At 34.2% G+C, this 11,753-nt stretch overlaps 1 pseudogene; it reads left to right on the forward strand.

Moving 5' to 3' along the window:
• The first annotated feature begins 4,267 nt into the window (after positions 1-4,267).
• On the forward strand, positions 4,268-5,140 carry LOC149201306 (putative serine/threonine-protein kinase WNK11 pseudogene; annotated as a pseudogene).
• Positions 5,141-11,753: the final 6,613 nt, after the last annotated feature.

Consider the following 11,753-nt stretch of genomic DNA (forward strand, 5'->3'; position numbering starts at 1 on the left):
TGTAACGCCCCTGATCTATGAACCCTCCAGCTGCACAGGAAATGGTTACTAACCCGAAAAGACTTCACCATATCGTAATCGCGATTAACGGGCCGGCTCCAAATCCCGTTTCGTGAGAACCCCAACGCCGTTGCAGGTTCCAGCTGACGGCTTACACACCTGTCATCCTCCCGCTTTGACCCTGCCAGCTGCGTCCCGAGCCCTGTACTGTGCTGCCATGACTGCGACACCTGCATCACCTAGGCCTAGGGCCTAGGGTTCCCAGGTCGAGCCCTATTCCCTCCATCCGATCTCTCATGCCGTGTGTGATTGTTCACTTGATGCTACCGGCCAACCATTAAATTAACTTATATTTCACATCTTCAACATTTGTAATGATTAATTTTCTTTAAGAGCTTTCTATATATTGATGGTTGAAAGCACTTCTAACAAGCACCTTAGGAGAGAGATCTACAAAGTCACCTAGATAAACAAGAAGGTCTTATGTATCAAAAATATCAAGAAAGGTGTCCTTAGCCTCTTTTTCCTAATCTTTTGGGAGCCAAAGTATGTTTAACAATGTTCAAGTAAAGTTGCTCTTTTCTCTTGACAACGCCATCAAGTTTAGAGTTAGCTTGCTCCCTCTGTTCCTTTGTCTACTAAGTTTCCATGGTAAGTTTGAATTGCATTTCCCTAAGGACCACTAAGTAACCTTCAATACTTTATGTTAATTCCTTAAAGAGATAATGTGAAAAATATAAAAGAATGGATAAATTAATGTCTCTAACCCATTAAAATGGAAGAAACTTCCATATGGGCCATAACCAATGGCTTCACTTGATTAGAAATAGATAGTTGCAAACAAGAGCTAGATAAATAGTCTACAAGACAGAACTATATTTGATCAAAGAGATAAAGAAATCATAAGATGAAGTTCAAGTTGATCCAAAAAAGTAGATAAGCGATGGAGAAGATAAAAAAAACTTCCTCAGTTTATTAATGAATCCAAGAGGCCTTATAGACTTACAAATTCTCCAATTCAAAAACCCTAATCTAGGTATGTATGTCACTAAAAGTTACAAAATAATATAAAATGGATATGCACAAACTCTAGGATAGAAAGAGATGCCTTGCTATGTAAGTCACACGATTAAATGATAGAATAATGTAGGTGCCCCTAGAAGGATGGGACCCCAAGAGGGTGGCACATCTCAAACATTGGATTGCCTAGTTGAGTTGGTTGGTTGAAGGTTGGGCCCTTAAGAGGGTAGCACCCCTTTAAACATTGTGTTGCATAGTTGATTTGGTTAGTTAGCTTCATCTTGAATTGAACCATGCCCCTTAATATCTAGGCTTATTGGATGGTTGAATAACTTCTTGGGTTGGATATGTTGACTAATCCCTCTTTGGGCAATGTGTTGGTGGGGATGTCTTTCTTCCTCATAATTCCTCTTAGTTTAAGTGGAAATCATCCTCACTTTCTCTTCATTTTGAAATGGTGTTAGGCAAATGGGATGAAAGGTGCAATGTATGAGGAAACTCACCTTTCAATGTCTGAGGAAACTATTGTTGTGTTGAGTGATTATGATGTTAAGGAATGAATTGCTAGTTCGAAAAATGATGTACTTAGGCTATGAATGCTCCAATGAGATGAAAAATCCTTGGGTATCAAATAAAAAAATGCAATGAAGAGAATTTGTGTCAATGAGATAAAAAAATACAGTGTATGTAGGCTATTTGATCAATGTGAGAGTTTTATTTTTACTTAATCTAAAAGCAATGAGCTCGATCAAAGGCTTGGCGGAGTAAGATTATCTTTGAAATGTGCAAGCGAAGGTGGTGATGAAGGGAGCTCTTCTTTGGCTCAATGGTCTTATGATAATGAGAGTCTCCAACAATCACCACATCACACTACCATATATTCTTTAAGAAAGTGATCCCTAGATACATTGCTAGGGCTTCAACCTCATTATTAGATATATGGCCTAATCCCCAAGTGAATTTTATTTTCTAATTTCCTTGAGGTCCTTGAATGATCCCTCTACACTCATTATCCCCCTACATGCTTCAACAATCTCATAATGTTAAGCTACATCACATATTTGATTAGATGCAAAGTTGGTTATGTGTTTGCGTTTGATTTTTTTAAGAGCCCAGATTTAGATATGGACAAGATAATACATCCACTCCATCCAAGATCCTGGCATCCATGCTATTGTAAAGTAATATTGTTGTAGTCAAGCCTTCTTTTTAACTACAATCATATAAGAATTTGACAACAAATATTATGCATGAGTATAGTTTTATCATGATCTAAGATTCTTGAAAGGTGGAAAAATATCCTTAGGGATTTCATCCAATTCCAAATCGACCTACATCATGATTTTTTTATTTTTATTTTTATTTTGTTTATTTATTTATTTTTTATTATCATAGACCTAAACTAACGTGAACTTTCACTTTCTATATCATTATATTTCAATAACTAAAAAGAGTTTGTTACAAGATTAAACGACTTATCCATATCCATCAATACATAGAAGTTATACCATACCTTATCTTAACAAACATTATATGTTTAAATGTACACCTAGGCAATGTACAATACAAATTAACTAAAATTAACCATAAAAAAAATGACAACTAGCATTTTGTTCAACTTTTAAAGAACAAAGAGAGTTGTATCACATCAACATTAATGATCTCTTCTTGTTTTCTTCCACTTTAAGGTTGTGATAAATTCAATTACATTGTATTCATATAACATCTAGAAAATTCTATTAACTTATAATAATAATGATAACAATAATAATTTAATTTTTTAAATCAAATAGATGTATGAAACTCTTTTCATTGTGAGACAAGGGAGGGGCCTTCACAGAACAATTTCACTACTAAAATCTATAAAAGTGTAAATAAATATTTTCAATTTTGTAAAAATTTAAATAATTTAAAATAATTACACATTTTTCTCTAAATAAAGGCACAATGTAGCTAGTAGATGAAATTGTTTTTTTCACATTGATTTATTTATTATTTAAAATACGTTTTTTAAACCATAAATAAATTCAGCACCATAAAAATCTCTAAAAACACTCCATTTTTATAAATTAAACAACTTAAACAAATTCTATAAAAATTTCTTCCAAATTTTTAATTAAAATTATATACATATATATATATATATATATATATATATATATATATATACTCTAAAAAACACTATCTCTTGATTAAACTAAATTCTATTTATTTATTTTAGTAGAGCAATCTATTCCATTTATATCTATATATTGTAAAAAAACACACGCACATATATATATATACACTCTAAAAAACACTATCTCTCTATTAAACTAAATTTTATTTATTTATTTTAGGAGAGCAATCTATTCCATTTCTATCTATATATTCTAAAAAAACACTATCTCTCGATTAAACTAAATTTTATTTATTTATTTTATGAGAGCAATCTGTTCCATCTCTCAGTTAAACTAAATGTCATCTATTTCATCTATTTATCTTATCAAAGCAAATAATTCAATGAAAATCAAAATCTATCAAAAACCTAGCAATAAACCACATTAAAAAACAAAGCAATCCAGGAAGTTGGGAAAAGCTCACGAGTTACTCTGAACGTGTCAATGCTCTTTCAGTTATGGAATATTCAGTCCCCATAATTATCCAAACAGATAGTCCTGAGGGTGCTCTGCCTCTTATCGACCTAAATATTTTTTCGGTTAACGAGAACAGACTCAGCGATTTCTGTGGTTACAGATACACAGGTATGTTTTCTCCATGCTCCTATTTGTTTTTATAAGGTTGCTTTTCTTGATCTCTGTGTTTGGAACTCTGCACTGCAATGGTTCTGCTCAGAGTCTTATTTTTCGAGGATTCTGTTTATCAAAATAGTTTCACGAGATTTCTTTTCTGCCAACAGAATTTGTTTCTGTGTAGAACTAGGGTTTTGGATTTCCTGGTTTGATTTAAGATTGCCTGGCAATTTTAATTTTTACACTTCAATTTATTGGGTAGCTTTCTGAATCTGGCGGCTCTGTTTTTTCAGTATCTCTGGAGCGAAAATGCTGTCAGTGTCGTCAGTAATCCCACAGGAAGCAAAGTCTTCTGTCTTTGCTGTCTGTTCGTCTTCCGAATTTAGGGAAAATCTCCATTTCTGTGTCTTCCTGTAGCCCTGCAAGGGTTTCTGTCTATTAAATTCAAATTAGAAGAGGAACCTAATTTGGAGTTCTGGGGTTAGGATTTTCTTTCCTTTACAGGAGGTAGAGAAATGCCTAGTGTAGAATATGACACCTGTGATAAGGACAGGGAACCCTTTGTGGAACTGGATCCCACTGGTAGGTATGGTCGCTATGAAGATTTGCTGGGCCGTGGTGCCATGAAGAAGGTATACCGAGCTTTTGATCAGGAAGAAGGTATTGAGGTTGCTTGGAACAAGGTGCCTCTGCAAAACCTAGATGATGCTTCCATACAGAGGATCTATGCAGAAGTCCGTCTGCTGAAATCTCTGAGGAACAAGAACATAATTATGCTCTACAATGCTTGGCTGGATAGAAAGACAAGTCATGTGAATTTCATTACCGAGGTCTGTACCTCAGGTACTCTGAGAGAGTACCGCCAGAAGCACCGTCATGTCTCCATGAAGGCTTTGAAGAATTGGGCACTTCAGATACTGGGAGGATTGCATTATCTTCATAGTCATGAGCCTTGTGTAATTCACAGAGATTTAAATTGCAGCAATATTTTTGTGAATGGCAATAGTGGCGTCCTGAAGATTGGGGATCTGGGTCTTGCCACTACACTGGGAAATGATCGTTGTGCACACACTGTGCTCGGTACTCCAGAATTTATGGCCCCAGAATTATATGAGGAGGATTATAATGAGCTTGTAGATATTTATTCTTTCGGCATGTGTTTGCTGGAGATGGTTACTTTAGAAATTCCTTATAGTGAATGCCGTAGCGTTGCTCAAATTTATAAGAAGGTGAGTTGTGATATAAGGCCTGCAGCATTGGAAAAGGTTACCAATCAAGAAATGAGACAGTTGATTGAAAAATGCCTGGCGGCAGCACCGGTGAGGCCTTCTGCTGCAGAACTTCTGATGGACCCATTTTTTAAAGGAGTACATGCATGCACCTATTAGGTGCCAAGTTGTGCTGCAGAACTTCTGATGGACCCATTTTTTAAAGGAGTACATGCATGCACCTATTAGGTGCCAAGTTGTTTTACTGTACAGGATACGTGTAATAGGTGCCAAGTTGTTTTACTGAACAGGATACATGTAATAGGTGCCAAGTTGTTTTACTGAACAGGATACATGGATTTCTGCCTATTTATTTTGCCAATTTACTTTTGAGATCTGCCCATTTTTTCAAGAGTTAATGCGAAGAAAAGTTGTTATAGATAACTGTAACACAATCTAGAAGATAAATGATATTATGTCTATACATTATTTTTTTGATATCTCTTAGATTTAGCAATTTGGAAAGACTATTTAGATGTGTATAGATTTATTGTAGGTTATTTGGCCAGATTTTTTTGCTATCTTTAAGATAAAATTATTTTGAATTTTTATTTTATTTTTTGTAATATGAAAAAGTATTATATCTACAGTGTTTAAGTATTAAATTTATTGACATTTAATTATTTTAATTTTGATTGGTTGATAATTTAATTTATTATAAATTTGTCAATTAAAATATTGTATGTTATGTTTAGAATATAATTTTTTAAAATATTGATATTGTATAAATTTTAGAAAATTATTGAAAATCTTGTAGATTATAAGGTTAGATTCTTATAGAATGCAATTTAATTCAATATTATAATTATGCATTTGAAAAATGAATCCATTGTTTTGAATCAAGGAATAATCTAAACTTAAAGTCAAAGATGTAAAAGAGGCTAAGCTATTTCAACCACTTAATATGAAACATTTAGTAGAAACTCTAAACTATGGCTATGTCTTTGTAGGTAGCAAAAACCTCCTATAGATTTATGGTGGTGTAAAGTATTAGAATGAGTTAGCATGCAAAACAAAATTTGAGAAGTGAAAAACATCTCAATGGTTCCAACTTCACACTTGAACTGAGTATCGTATTTAAAGCAATATTTTTGGGACATGGTTAGAATTACTTTGTGCCCATTCTATCTCCACAATTATTAGAAGTTCAATTGAATTTAAACTCTAAGCTATTTTTAGTTAGATTTTAGTTATTGATATTTGATTCTATTTTTATTACAAGTTTATGTTGATATAATCTTTCCCTTTTCATAATAACATAAGAAAATGGTACTCGCTTTCCAAGTATATTTATAAATAAATATTTTACAATCAATTTTCCTTATTTGATTAATTGCTATATGCCCCATACATATCACAAACATATACCTAACCCCACTTTTAAATCATCTTTCCCTTAATTAATTGTCATATGTCACTATACAAATCACAATCATATGCTTATATACACTTTTAAATCAATTGTTGTTCCCTTAATTAAGTGTCATATGCTCTTGTACATATTAGAACCATATACATATTCTCACTTTTAAAGAATGGAAACATGTTTCAGTTTTCTCAGACTCATATTATAAAATTCCCATATTCAAAATGCATATTTTGCAATGTGCTGATTTTGTCTTCCAAAATAATTAGAATTCAGTCACTTGATTCCAAATGCTTTTGTACTTTATTATATGGTAAATTTAAAAAATTATAAGTTGCTAATAATGTTAATATTTATCCTTTTGTTTCTATGCAATGATTTGAATTCAACCAAAAGCTCTATTAGTTGTAATAGCCCCCCTTATATCACATGCATATGCATAACCAATTGCAACATATAGGAACATGTTTAATTTTCAAATTGATAAATTTTACATCATAAGTTACTCATATCCAATAACATCTTTTGCATCTTTTTTTAGTGAAATGGGCTCAAATTTCTATTTTATGAATGTATTTTGAAATTAAAATATACATTTTTTCCCTCCATTTGTATGCAACCCATTTGGAGCTTTAGGTATGATATGGATGGATATTTTAAATTGTATACATTGGTTAAAAAACATCAAATATGCTTTTGTACATAATATTTGTTCATTGAAATTTTTAGATGATTTCCAATTAGATTAATAATTTTAAATTTTTTCTCTAGATACATTGTTAAAACTTCAAATTAGTCTCATAACCTAATCTTCAAACAAAATTTATTTTATAATTTCCTTAAAGTCCTTGAATGGTAACTCTACATGCATGTGGCCCAAACACAGAAAGAACCACTGTGGTCGAACTCTTATTTATACCAAGCATGCGAGAGAAATTTAATTTAAAGCCCCTTTACCTTTCTCGTAGCAACTTTCAATAACACCTTATGACAGTGGCATATAACCTGAAACTCAGACCTTGGCACTTTTCTTTATGAGCACACATTCAAACCTTTCGAGAACGTTCAAGAATTACGTCATATGTATATGGCCCACTCTCTTTGTATTTTCATTGGCCATTCTCTTTATGCCTTCCCACATGAGCCTAAATCTACGTCATATGACGTAATTGAGATAATGTTAATTCCCGTCAACTGTTAGAATCCCTTCTTGTTACTATGATCTCCATTATGTAGCAAACTCTCGCAGGCATTAATTAAAAGTAAGTCCTGCTTATGTTCTTCGTTAAACCCTTCTGCTTACATGATCTTAAGCATAATGGACCAACTTAGATTCTGCTACAGTCCAGCATGATCGCCACAATTATACAGTTCATTCTAATTTCTTAAACAATGTCACTCTGATTAAATTGATTTGTTGGTTATGATCCAAACGATTTTCACCCCTATACACTGTATTTAAATTTTGTTCTCGGTTGCTCTCCCTCCTGAGCTTTAAACAATGGCTCTGCAACCTCTGCGTACTATTGTGCACACACTCTAAGTGCAATCCATCCCAAGCTCAAGTGTAACACCTGTGACACATATACACTCAAGTATAAACTATAAGGCTCTTTTATACACAATCAACAAAAAATTTCAACACATTCAATTCAAAACACTCAAACATAATGGTTTTTTCTATTGACAAACACACATATTCTGTACAAAATTACATGAGACCTCTCATTGGCTTGATTTACAATATAATTGGCCCTCTTGGCCTTATGGCCATATTTGGCATTACTTTGCTGGCTGTCTTGACACTCCTCTCTCACTCACTTCTTCTACATCATCCCTTTCTTCTCATTTTACATAATTATAAGAAAGAGGATTCTGAACTGCAATTAGTTTAGAGCCACAAAATGCTCAACACACCTTTATTCTAGGATCCTCTAATTCCACCAGTCCTCAAAGAGATCTAGCTAAGTCAAAATTATCTCTAACTCACTCAACATTCTTGAGATCTCTTCGTAAAAGTAGACCTGATTACAATATTCACAATTTCTCTAGATTTCCTTAAGACATAAAAAATACAAATAATTAAACAATGACATTCAATAAGGGAACCAACTTCCTTGTTAAATGGTAGACCCTTAAGTCTAGTCAAAATTCATTTTGACTTGGAGGTAAGATGCTCATGCATCATTACTCGTAAGGTGAAAAAAATTTCATGGTCTCCTGACCACGTGCTTTCATATGCTGATGAAGTCATCTTAGGTTCCAAACTTTAGTTTGTAGATGCCTATCTACTCTTTTGATTTTTTGATGGTATGTTGTCTTTAGTTCTATAGCCTTCCACACTTTATGTTTCTGCCCATTGCTTTGTTGATGCAAAGTTCTTCAATAAATTTCATTTCTTGTTGCCTGTCTTCCTTTGTCTATAGTGCCCTCTCATGTATGTCTTCCTCAACAGTATCCACAATTCATCAATCACTTTATCAACCTTTGTCTTTGGATGAACTTCACTATTTTCATTGTCTTCAAGATGTTGCACATCCTCCTCTATCAAAAGAGTTATACAATTCTTGTCAATCCACTGATCACATTTTGTAGTCCTCTCATAATTTTTTTAATGCTATTACCTCTAACCTTGTTGATACAAGTTGAATATGCAGTCTTTGGCTTTTTATCCTCTCCTCCAGGAAATTCAAATGCTCATACAATTCAACAAAATCACTTTGAATTGTACCTATGTCCTCCATGCAATATCTATCGCTTGGATTTTCTGCCAGCTACTCCTCCAAAAGTTTTGCCTCATCTTCATCTATGTGTTCTTCCTTTGACATGAGATTTTCAATTAGTATTGAAATATCCTTGAGCATGTCTTGATGAAGTAATTCTCCACCTTTTGATGTTGTCTCATCTTTTACGCTTGTGTAATTTTGATGAGATGATGTTGCTTCATCCTCTAAAACTGATCTAGGTGGCTCTAGAGAAGCACCAAAATTGAAGTCTTTTGATCTCATCAAAACCATGAACAAATCGAAAATCTCATTGTCCTGATTCCAACGGTGCAGATGACGCCTCAATCCAACTTCATATGTGCAAGTTATGGCCAGTCAAATATCTGTTCAAACTAGACCTAATGACAGGCTTTAGTAGAGTGCCAACTAAATTTGGAGCATAACTAACTTTGGCAGTCTAGCTATATTTGATGACATTTCGCTAAATTTGGCAACAAAAAACTACGTGACAAATTCAGTAGGCCTGCCAACACTGACCCTGCTAGATTTGAAAATAGGAGGCTGATGGGGATTGAACTTGCGTGAGTCAGCTAACCGACTTGCCAACGATAGCCCCAAAATAAACCACCAACAATTAATGATGCCCAATACCCAATGGTCATACTTGACAAGGAACCAGTGGGAGTTGAACCCATGCCAGTCGACAACAACAAATAAATACAAACCAACGTTATAACAACGATGAAATTACGTGTAGCCATTCCATTAGTTCACTCAAAACGACAAACAAACAATTGATAGCTAACAATTACGGGCTTTGTTACACGAAGAATCCAAACATTGACAAATAATCAACATATTGCCAGCAAACAATTTTTATATTAAGCTTGATGAGGGTTTTACTTAAAAAAATGGTTATAAAACAAACAAACAGAAGGACTTGACCTCGATTGGGCTGTGAGATAGCTAGGGCGATTACAATTGGACCGTGGGTAGGACTTTGGTAAGTTCACCCCCCCTCAAGATTTAAAATTTTTTACTTGTCTAGAGCCAGAAGAGGAGGCCATGAGTGGAAACAAATCATAGTGTGAAACAATGAGCAATGGAACCACAAATAGGTGGAAGTCGGAGACGACGAAAACATGATGCACCAAGTTCCAGAGAAGAACCCTAAGTAGATGAATCTTTTATATTCCTTGGAGGCCCATATTTGTAGGTGTCATAATGGGGTCAAGATTATACTCATCTAAACTGAGTTTTTGCAAGAATTGTGGTGTTGCAGTCCATTTTGGTATTTGAGTAGGCGATTTTCAAGCCATTGTCAGATTGGGCGGTATAAAGATGCATTATGGCCATTTACTTTTTTTTTTCTTTTAGAAAAAGGATGGATGTATATTTGTAGGTTCTGGTGATTGTTATATGTTGTAGTAGGGCAATGAGATATGAATTTTTACAGGAAATTCATCGCTTTAGCATTTGCATGAAAACCAAGGTGGTGCAGTGCTGAAATAGGGTTGACAGTTCATCATAAAGTAGTCATGTTTACCGCCATTGGTCTTAGAATTGCAAGATGATTTTGATGATGATGAGTATGATTTGATGATGAGTAAGAGGATATGTTGCCACTTATGTGAGAATATCCATTTATGCCACTTTTGTGAGAAGTCATTTCTTTGTCTTGTTAAAGGAGAGAACTTTGTGAGTGAGAGTTCTTTATAGGAGAGCGTCTCTTTGTAAGAGAGACATCACCACTCTATATGAGGGATTTATCCTTGTGTTGAGGAAGATCTACCATGTACTCATTATCTTGTTGAGACTATTGAAGTGGCCTCCCTACTATTGAACTAGGACCTGAAGACGTATTCCACACTGGACAAACTTTGTTATCATGTCTTGTGTTATGATTTCATCTTGGTTATTTGATTCATGTTTATTTTAATGGATTGGTGAAGTATTGTTGTTCATGTTTCACATGCAAATATAAGTGTTTGTAAAATGTCTCGCAATGAAGTATTCACATTTTTTTTGGATCAAGTGGTATCACATTGGTCTTACCATTTTTCTAGAGATTGTGAATGTCATCATGGGCAAAGGATTGAAGTGAGAAATACTTGAAGAGTTGGAAGAGATTAACCATTGCATTCATGCAAAAAATGCAAAGCTTAGCAGTCTTCTACAAGATACAGAGGAAGAAAACTGGAAATTGGGGCTCATGTTAGAACAAACTGTTGGGGAACAAATGGGAGAATGTTCCACTACAAAAGGAAAGCTTTCCAAAGAAGATGACCAAGCATCATTGACAAGATAAAAGGTAAAAGAAACTCCTTATCAGGAATTTATTTCTATTGGAAGCATTGAGATAACTATTTTAGGCACCAACATGAGACTCCTCACAAAGATAGGGTATAAAGGAGGAGGACTTCGTAGTGGCCAAGGAATTACTCAACCATTGGAGGTAGTAAGAAGGCCTCAATTTGTAGGATTGAGGTATATTTAAGGAGAGTGTTTAGAGGTAGAAGAAGCAAGAGATTCCTCAAACAAAGAATCCAAGCCATTGTCAATACCATCTTAGAGAAGGGGCGGCACATTACTTTTCGAGAATGGTACCTCCAACAAGAGATCCAAGAAAAGGACAAGGTAT

Source organism: Pinus tabuliformis, chromosome 2_1, assembly GCF_031772625.1.
Source record: "Pinus tabuliformis cultivar Carrire ecotype Pingquan chromosome 2_1, CPIR1, whole genome shotgun sequence".
Taxonomy (NCBI): Eukaryota; Viridiplantae; Streptophyta; class Pinopsida; order Pinales; family Pinaceae; genus Pinus; species Pinus tabuliformis.